At 43.9% G+C, this 19,719-nt stretch overlaps 10 non-coding genes and 1 pseudogene across 10 annotated transcripts; all 11 read right to left on the minus strand.

Moving 5' to 3' along the window:
* Positions 1–1,102: 1,102 nt before the first annotated feature.
* LOC141233405 (U2 spliceosomal RNA) lies at positions 1,103–1,293 on the minus strand. Its single transcript, XR_012299505.1, has one exon. It is a non-coding gene; the product is annotated as a U2 spliceosomal RNA (small nuclear RNA).
* A 1,115-nt stretch (positions 1,294–2,408) lies between these two features.
* On the minus strand, positions 2,409–2,599 carry LOC141233406 (U2 spliceosomal RNA). The gene has a single exon (XR_012299506.1). It is a non-coding gene; the product is annotated as a U2 spliceosomal RNA (small nuclear RNA).
* Positions 2,600–3,714: 1,115 nt separating this feature from the next.
* Positions 3,715–3,905, minus strand: LOC141233407 (U2 spliceosomal RNA). The gene has a single exon (XR_012299507.1). It is a non-coding gene; the product is annotated as a U2 spliceosomal RNA (small nuclear RNA).
* A 1,115-nt stretch (positions 3,906–5,020) lies between these two features.
* LOC141233414 (U2 spliceosomal RNA) lies at positions 5,021–5,202 on the minus strand. Its single transcript, XR_012299514.1, has one exon. It is a non-coding gene; the product is annotated as a U2 spliceosomal RNA (small nuclear RNA).
* A 524-nt stretch (positions 5,203–5,726) lies between these two features.
* On the minus strand, positions 5,727–5,842 carry LOC141233423 (U2 spliceosomal RNA; annotated as a pseudogene).
* A 1,115-nt stretch (positions 5,843–6,957) lies between these two features.
* LOC141233409 (U2 spliceosomal RNA) lies at positions 6,958–7,148 on the minus strand. Its single transcript, XR_012299509.1, has one exon. It is a non-coding gene; the product is annotated as a U2 spliceosomal RNA (small nuclear RNA).
* Positions 7,149–8,263: 1,115 nt separating this feature from the next.
* On the minus strand, positions 8,264–8,454 carry LOC141233408 (U2 spliceosomal RNA). The gene has a single exon (XR_012299508.1). It is a non-coding gene; the product is annotated as a U2 spliceosomal RNA (small nuclear RNA).
* Positions 8,455–9,563: 1,109 nt separating this feature from the next.
* Positions 9,564–9,754, minus strand: LOC141233412 (U2 spliceosomal RNA). Its single transcript, XR_012299512.1, has one exon. It is a non-coding gene; the product is annotated as a U2 spliceosomal RNA (small nuclear RNA).
* Positions 9,755–10,869: 1,115 nt separating this feature from the next.
* LOC141233416 (U2 spliceosomal RNA) lies at positions 10,870–11,059 on the minus strand. Its single transcript, XR_012299516.1, has one exon. It is a non-coding gene; the product is annotated as a U2 spliceosomal RNA (small nuclear RNA).
* A 6,100-nt stretch (positions 11,060–17,159) lies between these two features.
* LOC141233411 (U2 spliceosomal RNA) lies at positions 17,160–17,350 on the minus strand. The gene has a single exon (XR_012299511.1). It is a non-coding gene; the product is annotated as a U2 spliceosomal RNA (small nuclear RNA).
* Positions 17,351–18,465: 1,115 nt separating this feature from the next.
* On the minus strand, positions 18,466–18,655 carry LOC141233419 (U2 spliceosomal RNA). The gene has a single exon (XR_012299518.1). It is a non-coding gene; the product is annotated as a U2 spliceosomal RNA (small nuclear RNA).
* Positions 18,656–19,719: the final 1,064 nt, after the last annotated feature.

The following is a 19,719-nucleotide window of genomic DNA, read 5'->3' on the forward strand; positions in this document are numbered from 1 at the left end:
TTCAAACTACGGAGCCACCCAAGGATCCTGAAAAGTCCATTTGTGGAGATGAGCTCCTGGACTCCCGTTAAGAAGACATGTTGTCAACCTCTAGATCCCTTACATGCCTGCACTTTTCGGCTTGCTGCTGCTGCAATCCACGCGTTTTAGATCTGCATAACTCCACCTCTTTAAACACAGCACCTTCACCCCCTGCTGTTCCCACCCGCCTCAACACCGTTGGAAGGGAGGAGAACCAATTAAGGCGGGGGGTGGGGTGGAACGAGCAGCTGTCTACCCTTAGCAGGAGGGCTCCTGATTACATACCTCTCCTGCTGCTGCTGCTGCTGGCTGTCCAGCAGCAGACTGAAGGTGGCTGCTGCTGTGCACAGGTATATAAAGGCTCAGAGCCTATTATGACACGCGCAGCCAGCGTTCCATTGCCACATTCCATCTACTGCAGGCAGGATACCTGGCTGGCTGAATGTCGCTGAGAAGCTCACAGAGACCGCCATAAGCAACAGTTTAACAGAATGCCACAGACTAATCAACCAAACTTTTTGGGTTGGGTTCTCTTTTATAGTCTGCAGGCATTAAATGAAAGAAGTCAGTGTTCCAGCAGAAGGAGACAACGTTTCAGAAAAGGCATTGTAGCAAACCAAAAAAGAAATTTTAAGCGCAGCAGAGTAACCAGCGCACATACCTGTTAGCTCAGGTGAGTTTAAAAGGCTGCTGTTGATAACAAGGGCATTTGCTAAATAGATGGTGTGTGTGCAACAATATACTGAAAGGTCAATTATATTGTGCAGCTTATCTCACCACCTGTAGTTATTTAGGTGAAAGCTCCAAAATGCTTGCCTAATATGTCTGTTTATCCAAAAGGAAGTAAAAAGGGAGAGCTAGAAAGATAGCATTGCATCACATTACATGGCAATGCAATGCACAGTTGCTGAAGTTGAACCAAAATGAGCTTGTAATCTGGCTTCTGCAACTTTGAACATGAAAAATCCAATGAGGAGAAGAAAAGCAAAGCCAAAGAGTCCATCCCAAAATCCGACAAACAAGCAAAATGAACAAAAAACATTGAATTCAATTCTTTCTGATTTTAGAAACTGCATTAAAGAAGGGGTGCACCGGTCCTGGAGATACTGCAATACCAGGTCAATGCGTGGAGTGGACAGAGCAAGCTCTTTTTCCATCTCCCTGTTCTAAAAATCCATTTAATATATGGTCCCCAGATAGGGGACGTATCAGATATTAAACTGATAAGAACAGATACTACACTTGATCTTAGCCAAAAGGCCGAGAAGCGATAACCAGAATTGGTTTCAAACTACGGAGCCACCCAAGGATCCTGAAAAGTCCATTTGTGGAGATGAGCTCCTGGACTCCCGTTAAGAAGACATGTTGTCAACCTCTAGATCCCTTACATGCCTGCACTTTTCGGCTTGCTGCTGCTGCAATCCACGCGTTTTAGATCTGCATAACTCCACCTCTTTAAACACAGCACCTTCACCCCCTGCTGTTCCCACCCGCCTCAACACCGTTGGAAGGGAGGAGAACCAATTAAGGCGGGGGGTGGGGTGGAACGAGCAGCTGTCTACCCTTAGCAGGAGGGCTCCTGATTACATACCTCTCCTGCTGCTGCTGCTGCTGGCTGTCCAGCAGCAGACTGAAGGTGGCTGCTGCTGTGCACAGGTATATAAAGGCTCAGAGCCTATTATGACACGCGCAGCCAGCGTTCCATTGCCACATTCCATCTACTGCAGGCAGGATACCTGGCTGGCTGAATGTCGCTGAGAAGCTCACAGAGACCGCCATAAGCAACAGTTTAACAGAATGCCACAGACTAATCAACCAAACTTTTTGGGTTGGGTTCTCTTTTATAGTCTGCAGGCATTAAATGAAAGAAGTCAGTGTTCCAGCAGAAGGAGACAACGTTTCAGAAAAGGCATTGTAGCAAACCAAAAAAGAAATTTTAAGCGCAGCAGAGTAACCAGCGCACATACCTGTTAGCTCAGGTGAGTTTAAAAGGCTGCTGTTGATAACAAGGGCATTTGCTAAATAGATGGTGTGTGTGCAACAATATACTGAAAGGTCAATTATATTGTGCAGCTTATCTCACCACCTGTAGTTATTTAGGTGAAAGCTCCAAAATGCTTGCCTAATATGTCTGTTTATCCAAAAGGAAGTAAAAAGGGAGAGCTAGAAAGATAGCATTGCATCACATTACATGGCAATGCAATGCACAGTTGCTGAAGTTGAACCAAAATGAGCTTGTAATCTGGCTTCTGCAACTTTGAACATGAAAAATCCAATGAGGAGAAGAAAAGCAAAGCCAAAGAGTCCATCCCAAAATCCGACAAACAAGCAAAATGAACAAAAAACATTGAATTCAATTCTTTCTGATTTTAGAAACTGCATTAAAGAAGGGGTGCACCGGTCCTGGAGATACTGCAATACCAGGTCAATGCGTGGAGTGGACAGAGCAAGCTCTTTTTCCATCTCCCTGTTCTAAAAATCCATTTAATATATGGTCCCCAGATAGGGGACGTATCAGATATTAAACTGATAAGAACAGATACTACACTTGATCTTAGCCAAAAGGCCGAGAAGCGATAACCAGAATTGGTTTCAAACTACGGAGCCACCCAAGGATCCTGAAAAGTCCATTTGTGGAGATGAGCTCCTGTACTCCCGTTAAGAAGACATGTTGTCAACCTCTAGATCCCTTACATGCCTGCACTTTTCGGCTTGCTGCTGCTGCAATCCACGCGTTTTAGATCTGCATAACTCCACCTCTTTAAACACAGCACCTTCACCCCCTGCTGTTCCGACCCGCCTCAACACCGTTGGAAGGGAGGAGAACCAATTAAGGCGGGGGGTGGGGTGGAACGAGCAGCTGTCTACCCTTAGCAGGAGGGCCCCTGATTACATACCTCTCCTGCTGCTGCTGCTGCTGGCTGTCCAGCAGCAGACTGAAGGTGGCTGCTGCTGTGCACAGGTATATAAAGGCTCAGAGCCTATTATGACACGCGCAGCCAGCGTTCCATTGCCACATTCCATCTACTGCAGGCAGGATACCTGGCTGGCTGAATGTCGCTGAGAAGCTCACAGAGACCGCCATAAGCAACAGTTTAACAGAATGCCACAGACTAATCAACCAAACTTTTTGGGTTGGGTTCTCTTTTATAGTCTGCAGGCATTAAATGAAAGAAGTCAGTGTTCCAGCAGAAGGAGACAACGTTTCAGAAAAGGCATTGTAGCAAACCAAAAAAGAAATTTTAAGCGCAGCAGAGTAACCAGCGCACATACCTGTTAGCTCAGGTGAGTTTAAAAGGCTGCTGTTGATAACAAGGGCATTTGCTAAATAGATGGTGTGTGTGCAACAATATACTGAAAGGTCAATTATATTGTGCAGCTTATCTCACCACCTGTAGTTATTTAGGTGAAAGCTCCAAAATGCTTGCCTAATATGTCTGTTTATCCAAAAGGAAGTAAAAAGGGAGAGCTAGAAAGATAGCATTGCATCACATTACATGGCAATGCAATGCACAGTTGCTGAAGTTGAACCAAAATGAGCTTGTAATCTGGCTTCTGCAACTTTGAACATGAAAAATCCAATGAGGAGAAGAAAAGCAAAGCCAAAGAGTCCATCCCAAAATCCGACAAACAAGCAAAATGAACAAAAAACATTGAATTCAATTCTTTCTGATTTTAGAAACTGCATTAAAGAAGGGGTGCACCGGTCCTGGAGATACTGCAATACCAGGTCAATGCGTGGAGTGGACAGAGCAAGCTCTTTTTCCATCTCCCTGTTCTAAAAATCCATTTAATATATGGTCCCCAGATAGGGGACGTATCAGATATTAAACTGATAAGAACAGATACTACACTTGATCTTAGCCAAAAGGCCGAGAAGCGATAACCAGAATTGGTTTCAAACTACGGAGCCACCCAAGGATCCTGAAAAGTCCATTTGTGGAGATGAGCTCCTGGACTCCCGTTAAGAAGACATGTTGTCAACCTCTAGATCCCTTACATGCCTGCACTTTTCGGCTTGCTGCTGCTGCAATCCACGCGTTTTAGATCTGCATAACTCCACCTCTTTAAACACAGCACCTTCACCCCCTGCTGTTCCCACCCGCCTCAACACCGTTGGAAGGGAGGAGAACCAATTAAGGCGGGGGGTGGGGTGGAACGAGCAGCTGTCTACCCTTAGCAGGAGGGCTCCTGATTACATACCTCTCCTGCTGCTGCTGCTGCTGGCTGTCCAGCAGCAGACTGAAGGTGGCTGCTGCTGTGCACAGGTATATAAAGGCTCAGAGCCTATTATGACACGCGCAGCCAGCGTTCCATTGCCACATTCCATCTACTGCAGGCAGGATACCTGGCTGGCTGAATGTCGCTGAGAAGCTCACAGAGACCGCCATAAGCAACAGTTTAACAGAATGCCACAGACTAATCAACCAAACTTTTTGGGTTGGGTTCTCTTTTATAGTCTGCAGGCATTAAATGAAAGAAGTCAGTGTTCCAGCAGAAGGAGACAACGTTTCAGAAAAGGCATTGTAGCAAACCAAAAAAGAAATTTTAAGCGCAGCAGAGTAACCAGCGCACATACCTGTTAGCTCAGGTGAGTTTAAAAGGCTGCTGTTGATAACAAGGGCATTTGCTAAATAGATGGTGTGTGTGCAACAATATACTGAAAGGTCAATTATATTGTGCAGCTTATCTCACCACCTGTAGTTATTTAGGTGAAAGCTCCAAAATGCTTGCCTAATATGTCTGTTTATCCAAAAGGAAGTAAAAAGGGAGAGCTAGAAAGATAGCATTGCATCACATTACATGGCAATGCAATGCACAGTTGCTGAAGTTGAACCAAAATGAGCTTGTAATCTGGCTTCTGCAACTTTGAACATGAAAAATCCAATGAGGAGAAGAAAAGCAAAGCCAAAGAGTCCATCCCAAAATCCGACAAACAAGCAAAATGAACAAAAAACATTGAATTCAATTCTTTCTGATTTTAGAAACTGCATTAAAGAAGGGGTGCACCGGTCCTGGAGATACTGCAATACCAGGTCAATGCGTGGAGTGGACAGAGCAAGCTCTTTTTCCATCTCCCTGTTCTAAAAATCCATTTAATATATGGTCCCCAGATAGGGGACGTATCAGATATTAAACTGATAAGAACAGATTTTTTGATTGAAGCTGCATCCAAGGCACTGAAAAATGTGACCGAAGTCACACCAAAACAGCGCACGAGGCGAGGATTCATGTGGACCCTTCCCGGAGGAGAGGGTCCCCAATAAACCATCCCCATCCCTCCGAGCCAGAAGGCCACAGCGAGGGTCAGGGATCTCCGATGCTCTCCCTAGCCGAAGCCGGAGAAGAGCCGTTTTCGTGCTGCCAGCTTCCATCTAGGCTGCCACCCTAGTGGAGTTGGAGCCTGTGTTGGTTTCTCAGCCCAAAGCTGACCGGACCTCCGACCGGGTTTATAAAAATTCCCCTTCCTAGCCCGGAGGCCAGGAATAGGGGGGGTTGCTCAGAAAGTATGATTGGCAAAGGTGCGGCGTGCTACGAAGCCAAGTCTTTCTGGGGTTCCCAGTCCCAGTAAGCTTGGACTCCCACCAGGGCGCCTACTCCTGGGGCACATTGCTCCAAAGCCCTCACACTTACCCAGCCTAGTGACTTCGATCCTGGAGGGCCATGTTTTCCATCAGATAACTCTATGAGCCACCTGGCGTACTAACAAGTGCACCAAACCAGTGTGTAATATGCATCAATTTACTAGGGCAGCCCAAGGACAAAACTGCCTTTTCAAAAGATACTACACTTGATCTTAGCCAAAAGGCCGAGAAGCGATAACCAGAATTGGTTTCAAACTACGGAGCCACCCAAGGATCCTGAAAAGTCCATTTGTGGAGATGAGCTCCTGGACTCCCGTTAAGAAGACATGTTGTCAACCTCTAGATCCCTTACATGCCTGCACTTTTCGGCTTGCTGCTGCTGCAATCCACGCGTTTTAGATCTGCATAACTCCACCTCTTTAAACACAGCACCTTCACCCCCTGCTGTTCCCACCCGCCTCAACACCGTTGGAAGGGAGGAGAACCAATTAAGGCGGGGGGTGGGGTGGAACGAGCAGCTGTCTACCCTTAGCAGGAGGGCTCCTGATTACATACCTCTCCTGCTGCTGCTGCTGCTGGCTGTCCAGCAGCAGACTGAAGGTGGCTGCTGCTGTGCACAGGTATATAAAGGCTCAGAGCCTATTATGACACGCGCAGCCAGCGTTCCATTGCCACATTCCATCTACTGCAGGCAGGATACCTGGCTGGCTGAATGTCGCTGAGAAGCTCACAGAGACCGCCATAAGCAACAGTTTAACAGAATGCCACAGACTAATCAACCAAACTTTTTGGGTTGGGTTCTCTTTTATAGTCTGCAGGCATTAAATGAAAGAAGTCAGTGTTCCAGCAGAAGGAGAAAACGTTTCAGAAAAGGCATTGTAGCAAACCAAAAAAGAAATTTTAAGCGCAGCAGAGTAACCAGCGCACATACCTGTTAGCTCAGGTGAGTTTAAAAGGCTGCTGTTGATAACAAGGGCATTTGCTAAATAGATGGTGTGTGTGCAACAATATACTGAAAGGTCAATTATATTGTGCAGCTTATCTCACCACCTGTAGTTATTTAGGTGAAAGCTCCAAAATGCTTGCCTAATATGTCTGTTTATCCAAAAGGAAGTAAAAAGGGAGAGCTAGAAAGATAGCATTGCATCACATTACATGGCAATGCAATGCACAGTTGCTGAAGTTGAACCAAAATGAGCTTGTAATCTGGCTTCTGCAACTTTGAACATGAAAAATCCAATGAGGAGAAGAAAAGCAAAGCCAAAGAGTCCATCCCAAAATCCGACAAACAAGCAAAATGAACAAAAAACATTGAATTCAATTCTTTCTGATTTTAGAAACTGCATTAAAGAAGGGGTGCACCAGTCCTGGAGATACTGCAATACCAGGTCAATGCGTGGAGTGGACAGAGCAAGCTCTTTTTCCATCTCCCTGTTCTAAAAATCCATTTAATATATGGTCCCCAGATAGGGGACGTATCAGATATTAAACTGATAAGAACAGATACTACACTTGATCTTAGCCAAAAGGCCGAGAAGCGATAACCAGAATTGGTTTCAAACTACGGAGCCACCCAAGGATCCTGAAAAGTCCATTTGTGGAGATGAGCTCCTGGACTCCCGTTAAGAAGACATGTTGTCAACCTCTAGATCCCTTACATGCCTGCACTTTTCGGCTTGCTGCTGCTGCAATCCACGCGTTTTAGATCTGCATAACTCCACCTCTTTAAACACAGCACCTTCACCCCCTGCTGTTCCCACCCGCCTCAACACCGTTGGAAGGGAGGAGAACCAATTAAGGCGGGGGGTGGGGTGGAACGAGCAGCTGTCTACCCTTAGCAGGAGGGCTCCTGATTACATACCTCTCCTGCTGCTGCTGCTGCTGGCTGTCCAGCAGCAGACTGAAGGTGGCTGCTGCTGTGCACAGGTATATAAAGGCTCAGAGCCTATTATGACACGCGCAGCCAGCGTTCCATTGCCACATTCCATCTACTGCAGGCAGGATACCTGGCTGGCTGAATGTCGCTGAGAAGCTCACAGAGACCGCCATAAGCAACAGTTTAACAGAATGCCACAGACTAATCAACCAAACTTTTTGGGTTGGGTTCTCTTTTATAGTCTGCAGGCATTAAATGAAAGAAGTCAGTGTTCCAGCAGAAGGAGACAACGTTTCAGAAAAGGCATTGTAGCAAACCAAAAAAGAAATTTTAAGCGCAGCAGAGTAACCAGCGCACATACCTGTTAGCTCAGGTGAGTTTAAAAGGCTGCTGTTGATAACAAGGGCATTTGCTAAATAGATGGTGTGTGTGCAACAATATACTGAAAGGTCAATTATATTGTGCAGCTTATCTCACCACCTGTAGTTATTTAGGTGAAAGCTCCAAAATGCTTGCCTAATATGTCTGTTTATCCAAAAGGAAGTAAAAAGGGAGAGCTAGAAAGATAGCATTGCATCACATTACATGGCAATGCAATGCACAGTTGCTGAAGTTGAACCAAAATGAGCTTGTAATCTGGCTTCTGCAACTTTGAACATGAAAAATCCAATGAGGAGAAGAAAAGCAAAGCCAAAGAGTCCATCCCAAAATCCGACAAACAAGCAAAATGAACAAAAAACATTGAATTCAATTCTTTCTGATTTTAGAAACTGCATTAAAGAAGGGGTGCACCGGTCCTGGAGATACTGCAATACCAGGTCAATGCGTGGAGTGGACAGAGCAAGCTCTTTTTCCATCTCCCTGTTCTAAAAATCCATTTAATATATGGTCCCCAGATAGGGGACGTATCAGATATTAAACTGATAAGAACAGATACTACACTTGATCTTAGCCAAAAGGCCGAGAAGCGATAACCAGAATTGGTTTCAAACTACGGAGCCACCCAAGGATCCTGAAAAGTCCATTTGTGGAGATGAGCTCCTGGACTCCCGTTAAGAAGACATGTTGTCAACCTCTAGATCCCTTACATGCCTGCACTTTTCGGCTTGCTGCTGCTGCAATCCACGCGTTTTAGATCTGCATAACTCCACCTCTTTAAACACAGCACCTTCACCCCCTGCTGTTCCCACCCGCCTCAACACCGTTGGAGGGGAGGATAACCAATTAAGGCGGGGGGTGGGGTGGAACGAGCAGCTGTCTACCCTTAGCAGGAGGGCTCCTGATTACATACCTCTCCTGCTGCTGCTGGCTGTCCAGCAGCAGACTGAAGGTGGCTGCTGCTGTGCACAGGTATATAAAGGCTCAGAGCCTATTATGACACGCGCAGCCAGCGTTCCATTGCCACATTCCATCTACTGCAGGCAGGATACCTGGCTGGCTGAATGTCGCTGAGAAGCTCACAGAGACCGCCATAAGCAACAGTTTAACAGAATGCCACAGACTAATCAACCAAACTTTTTGGGTTGGGTTCTCTTTTATAGTCTGCAGGCATTAAATGAAAGAAGTCAGTGTTCCAGCAGAAGGAGACAACGTTTCAGAAAAGGCATTGTAGCAAACCAAAAAAGAAATTTTAAGCGCAGCAGAGTAACCAGCGCACATACCTGTTAGCTCAGGTGAGTTTAAAAGGCTGCTGTTGATAACAAGGGCATTTGCTAAATAGATGGTGTGTGTGCAACAATATACTGAAAGGTCAATTATATTGTGCAGCTTATCTCACCACCTGTAGTTATTTAGGTGAAAGCTCCAAAATGCTTGCCTAATATGTCTGTTTATCCAAAAGGAAGTAAAAAGGGAGAGCTAGAAAGATAGCATTGCATCACATTACATGGCAATGCAATGCACAGTTGCTGAAGTTGAACCAAAATGAGCTTGTAATCTGGCTTCTGCAACTTTGAACATGAAAAATCCAATGAGGAGAAGAAAAGCAAAGCCAAAGAGTCCATCCCAAAATCCGACAAACAAGCAAAATGAACAAAAAACATTGAATTCAATTCTTTCTGATTTTAGAAACTGCATTAAAGAAGGGGTGCACCAGTCCTGGAGAAACTGCAATACCAGGTCAATGCGTGGTGTGGACAGAGCAAGCTCTTTTTCCATCTCCCTGTTCTAAAAATCCATTTAATATATGGTCCCCAGATAGGGGACGTATCAGATATTAAACTGATAAGAACAGATACTACACTTGATCTTAGCCAAAAGGCCGAGAAGCGATAACCAGAATTGGTTTCAAACTACGGAGCCACCCAAGGATCCTGAAAAGTCCATTTGTGGAGATGAGCTCCTGGACTCCCGTTAAGAAGACATGTTGTCAACCTCTAGATCCCTTACATGCCTGCACTTTTCGGCTTGCTGCTGCTGCAATCCACGCGTTTTAGATCTGCATAACTCCACCTCTTTAAACACAGCACCTTCACCCCCTGCTGTTCCCACCCGCCTCAACACCGTTGGAAGGGAGGAGAACCAATTAAGGCGGGGGGTGGGGTGGAACGAGCAGCTGTCTACCCTTAGCAGGAGGGCTCCTGATTACATACCTCTCCTGCTGCTGCTGCTGCTGGCTGTCCAGCAGCAGACTGAAGGTGGCTGCTGCTGTGCACAGGTATATAAAGGCTCAGAGCCTATTATGACACGCGCAGCCAGCGTTCCATTGCCACATTCCATCTACTGCAGGCAGGATACCTGGCTGGCTGAATGTCGCTGAGAAGCTCACAGAGACCGCCATAAGCAACAGTTTAACAGAATGCCACAGACTAATCAACCAAACTTTTTGGGTTGGGTTCTCTTTTATAGTCTGCAGGCATTAAATGAAAGAAGTCAGTGTTCCAGCAGAAGGAGACAACGTTTCAGAAAAGGCATTGTAGCAAACCAAAAAAGAAATTTTAAGCGCAGCAGAGTAACCAGCGCACATACCTGTTAGCTCAGGTGAGTTTAAAAGGCTGCTGTTGATATCAAGGGCATTTGCTAAATAGATGGTGTGTGTGCAACAATATACTGAAAGGTCAATTATATTGTGCAGCTTATCTCACCACCTGTAGTTATTTAGGTGAAAGCTCCAAAATGCTTGCCTAATATGTCTGTTTATCCAAAAGGAAGTAAAAAGGGAGAGCTAGAAAGATAGCATTGCATCACATTACATGGCAATGCAATGCACAGTTGCTGAAGTTGAACCAAAATGAGCTTGTAATCTGGCTTCTGCAACTTTGAACATGAAAAATCCAATGAGGAGAAGAAAAGCAAAGCCAAAGAGTCCATCCCAAAATCCGACAAACAAGCAAAATGAACAAAAAACATTGAATTCAATTCTTTCTGATTTTAGAAACTGCATTAAAGAAGGGGTGCACCGGTCCTGGAGATACTGCAATACCAGGTCAATGCGTGGAGTGGACAGAGCAAGCTCTTTTTCCATCTCCCTGTTCTAAAAATCCATTTAATATATGGTCCCCAGATAGGGGACGTATCAGATATTAAACTGATAAGAACAGATTTTTTTTTTTTTTTTATACCATTCAGTAAAATTTTTCAAGCAACAATCAATAGTATAAAAACTCATACTACGTTGCCCAGTCTTACATCATAATGGTACTTTCTTTATTTCATATTTATAACTTTATACTGAAACAGTTGTAATACCTTTTGAATGGACAAAAAACTATAAAACATACCATTATCATAAAAAAAGACAGATCACAACACTTAAACAAGGACTTACTGGTACTTTACCAGTGACCTCCATTTTTTTACTTTCCAAAAACCTTCTGAATCAGAGCCACCACCGCCACGGCTGTCCCATAAATAAACTATGTATAACCTTGACAAAACCATCCTAACACAATTATTAACTGAGATTATTTTCCTTTTAAATAAACACAAATTCCTAACGTCCCACAGACTTTCTATTACACATGCCATTATCAACCACAACAATCTCTCTTTCACCCGGCTACTTGCACCCATCCCAAACATTACCACTCTCCAATTTATAAAATTCACGCCCGCTAGTTCCTTGCATAAACCACCCACTCCCTTCCAAACACTCTGAGCATAATCACAATTCCAAACCAAATGCATAACAGTTTCACTCGCCCCACATCCATCCCTCGGACAGACCTCTGTTCTAATCAGATCCCTCCTCTTCTGTACCTCTCTCACAGGCAAAATCTCATGCAAACTCATCCATACGATATCACGCTGCCTATTCGATATTCCTTTTATACTCAGGTTCCTCCATACACACAACGCTTCACTCGATCTCAAGCCCCTAATGTTACATTCAAACTCTCTAACACGCATCCTTCTCCTTACATTCCTTATCACTTTGAAATCACCCATAGGAACATCCAACAAATCATGCTTGACAACAAATTTTTCAACAAACTCATACCACACTGGACATTTAAACGAAACAGGCACTCTTGCATCCCTTCTCATCCATTTCAACCCAAACAACATCCATCCAGCCATATATTTAATCATAAAAGCCGTCTTGTTATCCCTACCTAACAGAACAACCACCGTTTTAATATAATTTAAACCAAGACAAAATTCAAAATTTGGGAAATCCATTCCCCCATGTTCACGTAACTTACACAAATATTCCCTTTTAAGTTTTTCCATCTTACTTCCCCAATAAAACGTAAAAATTAGCTTCTCAATCCGCCTAAAACCCCTATAAGGGGCTGGAAAAACCACTGACACAAAAAGTAACATAGGAAGAATCACTGACTTAATAATAAGGACTTTGCCTGACAATGTCAAGTCCCGTAACCTCCAAAAATTTAACTTCTGTTCAATCCTCTTACCGCATTCATCCCAACTCTCATTCCCTTTCAGATCTTTGTTAAACCACACCCCCAAAACCTTAATAGCACCTTCTTCACATATCACACCATCCATCCTAACACTCGAATCCCCGAAACACTTAAAGCTACACTTCCCCCAATTCACCCTAAAACCAGATGCACCACAAAAGAAATCTAAAAGCAACCTTGCTCGATTCATAGCAGCCATATTATCACTCACCACAACAACATCGTCCATATACCCCATTACCTTTACAGTCTTTCCACCACTCCCTGGGATCAGAAGACCATTCATCACTTTCTCTTTCCGAATCATGCACAACAGGGGCTCAATCACACTTATAAACAGGACAGGGGACAACGGACACCCCTGCCTGACCCCTGATTTTATGCACACCTTCTCACTCAAACATCCATTCACTAACACTTCACTCACCACACCATCATACAAACACCTTATGGCATTCACAAAAACACTAGGAAAACCCATCCTAACTAACACCTCAAACATAAACGCATGCGACACTCTATCAAAAGCTTTCTCAAAATCCACACAAAAAACCATACATTTCCCCTTCCTAAACATACAATCTCCAATTACGTCTCTCAACAACAAGAGGTTATCAGTCATACACCTACCTGGCACCGCGCACACTTGATCATCACCAACCACACTTCCAATCACCCCACGCATACGGTTAGCCAGAATTTTGCTAAAGACTTTATAATCTGCATTGAGTAATGTAATCGGCCTCCAATTACGCAAATTCTTTTTCTCACCCTTCTTATATAGTAAAACAACTACTCCTTCTTTCATGGAATTACAAAGTACACCATTCATCCACATATATTGACATACCTCCACAAAATCAACACCAATCACATCCCATGCTTTTACATAAAACTCCACAGGCAACCCATCTTTCCCAGGTGTTTTATTCTTTTTCGCACCATCCACCGCCTTTTTAACCTCATCAAAAACAATATCCTCACTCAAACACTCACGTTCCCCTGATTCAAGCTGACTCTCCAACATACCTAACACATGCTCTTTCAAACCCCCATCCACCCATTTAGACTCAAATAAACTACTATAGAAACTATGTACCTCATCCAACACTTCCCTTCCAACCACAGTCATACCATTATCATTTACAACCTCATCCAACTCATCTTTTTTACTGCACATTTTTTTAAAAAAGTACCTCGTACACTTCTCATCCATATCCAAATGCTCAACTCTCGTCCTAAAAATAATTTCCTTCCCACGCTTTTCCAAAACACGCTTCATCTCATCTCTCGCTCCTCTGAGTTGATCACTAACATCAATTCCTTTCATACTCATTTTATGTAACCACTCAATCCTCATATTTAAATCTTTAAATCTGCCTCTTTCAATTGCTGCTTTTTTATAACCCCACCTCCTAAAAAAATTCTTAATTTCCACTTTCACCCAATCCCACCATACAGTCACATCCACAAAATTATTTTTCCTAGACCTCCACCATTCATACTTACTTTCGAAGTCTCTCATAACCCTAACATCCTCTAACAACCTAACATTTAGCTTCCATACCCCAACACCATGCACCATTTTTTTATCACCTTCAAACATACCCCACAAACATTCATGGTCTGTGAAAGAAAAAACATGCTGTTTAAAAAATTTACACACCAAACCTCTATTTGTATACAGCATGCGGTCAATCCTGGACACTATTCCTCCCCTATCAGCTCTATATGTGGCCGGTGGTGGCTTACTCAAAAATTCCGCTGCATCTAAAAAAGAAAAATCAGATGTAATTTGATTAAGGACCTTACCCGTGACATCAATTTCCCCTTCAGAAACACAATTGAAATCACCAACTAATAATATTGGAATCCTTCCAGGCAAAAATAAACGTATTTTCTCTAATAGTGCTAACCTATCCCCTTTGTTAATTGGACAATACACGTTAACAATTTTCACCCTCCACCCTCTCCCCTTAACCACTGCCATTATACAACGACCTGGCTCCACCACCATATAATTTTCAAAACTTAAATCCCTATTCCCCAACAAAATCCCCACACCATCATTTTTGTTTGTCATTGAACCTGACCAAATACTATGCCCATATACCCAGTCCTTTTCAGGAGGTGACTCTTCAATTCCGCACTCTTGCAGACAGTAAATATTTGCTCCAAGATTTTTTAGTTCTTCCAGTATAGCCAATCTTCTAGGCTTAGATTTTATAAGCCTTACATTTATTGACAGTACACTACAGCCCACGTTGGAGCCCATTTTTTAACCATATTCGGTAAAAAAGAACATACCCCCCACCGAAGAGTCAACCTTTCTCGTCTTGAAACTCGATTCCTGATGTTAAGCAGAGAATGCTGGCCCCCTCCTCCAAAAAAGACCTCCTAGGAGAGGCACTGTAGCTCTCGGGATAGCTCCTATCACTTAAGGGGCTGATGCTCCCAATACTGGCAGGTGAAAAATCTGGCCGGAACTTCTTTGCAGAAGACACATCAGAGTCCTCATCAGGGGGCCTCACCACAGCCCCGGTGAAGTCACCCTGGCCACCACCACCTTCATGAATTGCCTCTGAGCTTTCCAAAGCCAACACCGGCGTTGTGGAGAGTGAACCGCTCACTTCTCCCTCACCACTCATATCAAGCAGAATTGACATATCTGCAGGCTCTATCTCAACAGCGCTTCCACCAGCAGGATCGGGTGCTTGCTCCATCTCTTCCATGAAGTCCCTTACTGCCTCGATCGCCTCACCAATAGTGGCGGCAGTAGTAGGACGTGGGGACACGGCCTCTGCATATGACCTGGAACGATGGGGACAGTCCTTGAAAGCGTGTCCCTCCTCGCCACATGCATTACAAACCATGGAGTTAGTACACTCCATTGCCAGATGACCCTCTTTATTGCATTTCCCACAAAACTTCTCCACCGTGCAGTCCTCTTGGTAGTGTCCAAAGGATTTACACTTCCTGCAAAAACGCGGAGCACCAGGAAAAAACATATACCCTCTATCCCTCCCGATGGCAAAACTGAGGGGAGGGTAGTGGATACCCCCAGGTCCCTGGGGGTCCTCCTGGAACCGAACAAAAAACTTGTGTTTGCCAGTCCACAAGCCCACCTCATTCCTCACCTTGTGTGAGTAGGACACATAGCTGCAATGAAGGTTCAGGAATCTAGTAATGTCCTCCACATCCACAAGGGGGTTGTGCATAAACACAACAACTGGCACTTCCCCCTTAGTATACAATACCGTGAATGTAAGCCCATCAAGAGCCGGATGATCCAAGGCTTGCTGATCCTTTAGAGTCTTGAAAAGATTCTGGCAAGCTGCCATACGATCAAGGACTAAAACGTACCGGCCATTCTTTGGGAACTCCTGTAGGCAAATGATGTCTCCACGACCAACATTCAAAATCTTGAAGATGACGACTTCCACCAAGAACCGCAGGTTAAAGAAATTCCTCTTCGACTCCTCAATATCAATGCGAAAAGCATTTTTGACCCGAATATCATCGGTCCCGGCATAGCGAATCTTGACGCCCATTATCACCTCTCGTTTCCTCTGGACCCCCCCCAATAGCAGCAGGCAGCTTAAGCCACCTAAGTGGCGATGCTGCAAGGCCGAGGGGGAGACACTATAGGATCCTTCTGACCAGATACAAGATCTAAGCCAAAAGGCCGAGAAGCGATAACCAGAATTGGTTTCAAACTACGGAGCCACCCAAGGATCCTGAAAAGTCCATTTGTGGAGATGAGCTCCTGGACTCCCGTTAAGAAGACATGTTGTCAACCTCTAGATCCCTTACATGCCTGCACTTTTCGGCTTGCTGCTGCTGCAATCCACGCGTTTTAGATCTGCATAACTCCACCTCTTTAAACACAGCACCTTCACCCCCTGCTGTTCCCACCCGCCTCAACACCGTTGGAAGGGAGGAGAACCAATTAAGGCGGGGGGTGGGGTGGAACGAGCAGCTGTCTACCCTTAGCAGGAGGGCTCCTGATTACATACCTCTCCTGCTGCTGCTGCTGCTGGCTGTCCAGCAGCAGACTGAAGGTGGCTGCTGCTGTGCACAGGTATATAAAGGCTCAGAGCCTATTATGACACGCGCAGCCAGCGTTCCATTGCCACATTCCATCTACTGCAGGCAGGATACCTGGCTGGCTGAATGTCGCTGAGAAGCTCACAGAGACCGCCATAAGCAACAGTTTAACAGAATGCCACAGACTAATCAACCAAACTTTTTGGGTTGGGTTCTCTTTTATAGTCTGCAGGCATTAAATGAAAGAAGTCAGTGTTCCAGCAGAAGGAGACAACGTTTCAGAAAAGGCATTGTAGCAAACCAAAAAAGAAATTTTAAGCGCAGCAGAGTAACCAGCGCACATACCTGTTAGCTCAGGTGAGTTTAAAAGGCTGCTGTTGATAACAAGGGCATTTGCTAAATAGATGGTGTGTGTGCAACAATATACTGAAAGGTCAATTATATTGTGCAGCTTATCTCACCACCTGTAGTTATTTAGGTGAAAGCTCCAAAATGCTTGCCTAATATGTCTGTTTATCCAAAAGGAAGTAAAAAGGGAGAGCTAGAAAGATAGCATTGCATCACATTACATGGCAATGCAATGCACAGTTGCTGAAGTTGAACCAAAATGAGCTTGTAATCTGGCTTCTGCAACTTTGAACATGAAAAATCCAATGAGGAGAAGAAAAGCAAAGCCAAAGAGTCCATCCCAAAATCCGACAAACAAGCAAAATGAACAAAAAACATCGAATTCAATTCTTTCTGATTTTAGAAACTGCATTAAAGAAGGGGTGCACCGGTCCTGGAGATACTGCAATACCAGGTCAATGCGTGGAGTGGACAGAGCAAGCTCTTTTTCCATCTCCCTGTTCTAAAAATCCATTTAATATATGGTCCCCAGATATGGGACGTATCAGATATTAAACTGATAAGAACAGATACTACACTTGATCTTAGCCAAAAGGCCGAGAAGCGATAACCAGAATTGGTTTCAAACTACGGAGCCACCCAAGGATCCTGAAAAGTCCATTTGTGGAGATGAGCTCCTGGACTCCCGTTAAGAAGACATGTTGTCAACCTCTAGATCCCTTACATGCCTGCACTTTTCGGCTTGCTGCTGCTGCAATCCACGCGTTTTAGATCTGCATAACTCCACCTCTTTAAACACAGCACCTTCACCCCCTGCTGTTCCCACCCGCCTCAACACCGTTGGAAGGGAGGAGAACCAATTAAGGCGGGGGGTGGGGTGGAACGAGCAGCTGTCTACCCTTAGCAGGAGGGCTCCTGATTACATACCTCTCCTGCTGCTGCTGCTGCTGGCTGTCCAGCAGCAGACTGAAGGTGGCTGCTGCTGTGCACAGGTATATAAAGGCTCAGAGCCTATTATGACACGCGCAGCCAGCGTTCCATTGCCACATTCCATCTACTGCAGGCAGGATACCTGGCTGGCTGAATGTCGCTGAGAAGCTCACAGAGACCGCCATAAGCAACAGTTTAACAGAATGCCACAGACTAATCAACCAAACTTTTTGGGTTGGGTTCTCTTTTATAGTCTGCAGGCATTAAATGAAAGAAGTCAGTGTTCCAGCAGAAGGAGACAACGTTTCAGAAAAGGCATTGTAGCAAACCAAAAAAGAAATTTTAAGCGCAGCAGAGTAACCAGCGCACATACCTGTTAGCTCAGGTGAGTTTAAAAGGCTGCTGTTGATAACAAGGGCATTTGCTAAATAGATGGTGTGTGTGCAACAATATACTGAAAGGTCAATTATATTGTGCAGCTTATCTCACCACCTGTAGTTATTTAGGTGAAAGCTCCAAAATGCTTGCCTAATATGTCTGTTTATCCAAAAGGAAGTAAAAAGGGAGAGCTAGAAAGATAGCATTGCATCACATTACATGGCAATGCAATGCACAGTTGCTGAAGTTGAACCAAAATGAGCTTGTAATCTGGCTTCTGCAACTTTGAACATGAAAAATCCAATGAGGAGAAGAAAAGCAAAGCCAAAGAGTCCATCCCAAAATCCGACAAACAAGCAAAATGAACAAAAAACATTGAATTCAATTCTTTCTGATTTTAGAAACTGCATTAAAGAAGGGGTGCACCGGTCCTGGAGATACTGCAATACCAGGTCAATGCGTGGAGTGGACAGAGCAAGCTCTTTTTCCATCTCCCTGTTCTAAAAATCCATTTAATATATGGTCCCCAGATAGGGGACGTATCAGATATTAAACTGATAAGAACAGATTTTTTTTTTTTTTTTTTCCAAACACTCAGAAATTAAGTTTTATAATCTTAAATCGTATATCACCAAACTCAAGATTTTAGTTCCATCATCGTGTTTAGATATTATATTTATATTTTTTCATTTGAATTAATATATATAAAGTTAAACATAACAATTCCTTTGCAGTTTCAACAGTTTCCAAACAAATCACCACTGACATTACTTCACCCGGTTTCCCAAACTAAATATCCCCTTTTTCTCTTTTACTTTCCTCCCAACAAAACCCCTTAACTTCTTTTCTTCCTCCTCATGCTCTAACCGCATCTGTTCCCTATCATACTCTTCCTCATCATCTCTGAAAGTCACCACCTTCTCCAACACTTTACCCTTTTCCTCTTTTACTTCTTTCTTTTCACCAGATACTTTCCTTGATCCACAATTTTCCTGTACCGTTACCTTTTTCTTCAATTTCACCTTTAAACTTTCAACTTCTTTTCCCTGCTTATTCTCCTCTATAATTATGGCATCAACTTCCTTCTTCATTTTATCACCAATATCTTCCTTTTGTCCTCCAAAGTTCTTTTCAAAAGTTCCTTTGCTGCTTTCCATGTAACAATACCCAGAACTCCCGTTTACCATAATCCTCCCATTATGCAAATTTTCTTCTCCTGTTGTCCACACCAAAAAACGTCTCTTTCCGTTCCAAATACCAACTTTGTTCCTGTATAATTTCTGAAACTTTACCATCTTACATTTAGATTCCAAAAAAACCATTATCTCCTCTATTTCCACAAACGGATTGTCCATGTAAATTATCACACTCTTCGGTTTCCCCATGAATGATGCACTTACTCCAATTTTCCCAGAATCCTCTTCACTCCAGCCTTTGAAAAAATGAATGCACTTTTCCTCAGAAACTAGAGTCACATCACAAACTTTACCTTGCTTTATTTCTTGCATACAGTAGATATCCTTCTCCAAAACTTCATATTTCCTCAAAATTTCCAGAATCCATTTTTCTTCCAAAAAAGTTTCTTCCGTCTCCCGTTTCACAAAAAAACGTAAGCATCTCTTCTTTTTCCAAAACTCCATCTCAACGATCCGTTTTCCTTCCGTTTTTT

Source organism: Phyllobates terribilis, unplaced genomic scaffold, assembly GCF_046119375.1.
Source record: "Phyllobates terribilis strain yellow unplaced genomic scaffold, ASM4611937v1 Scaffold_587__1_contigs__length_1013667, whole genome shotgun sequence".
Classification (NCBI taxonomy): domain Eukaryota; kingdom Metazoa; phylum Chordata; class Amphibia; order Anura; family Dendrobatidae; genus Phyllobates; species Phyllobates terribilis.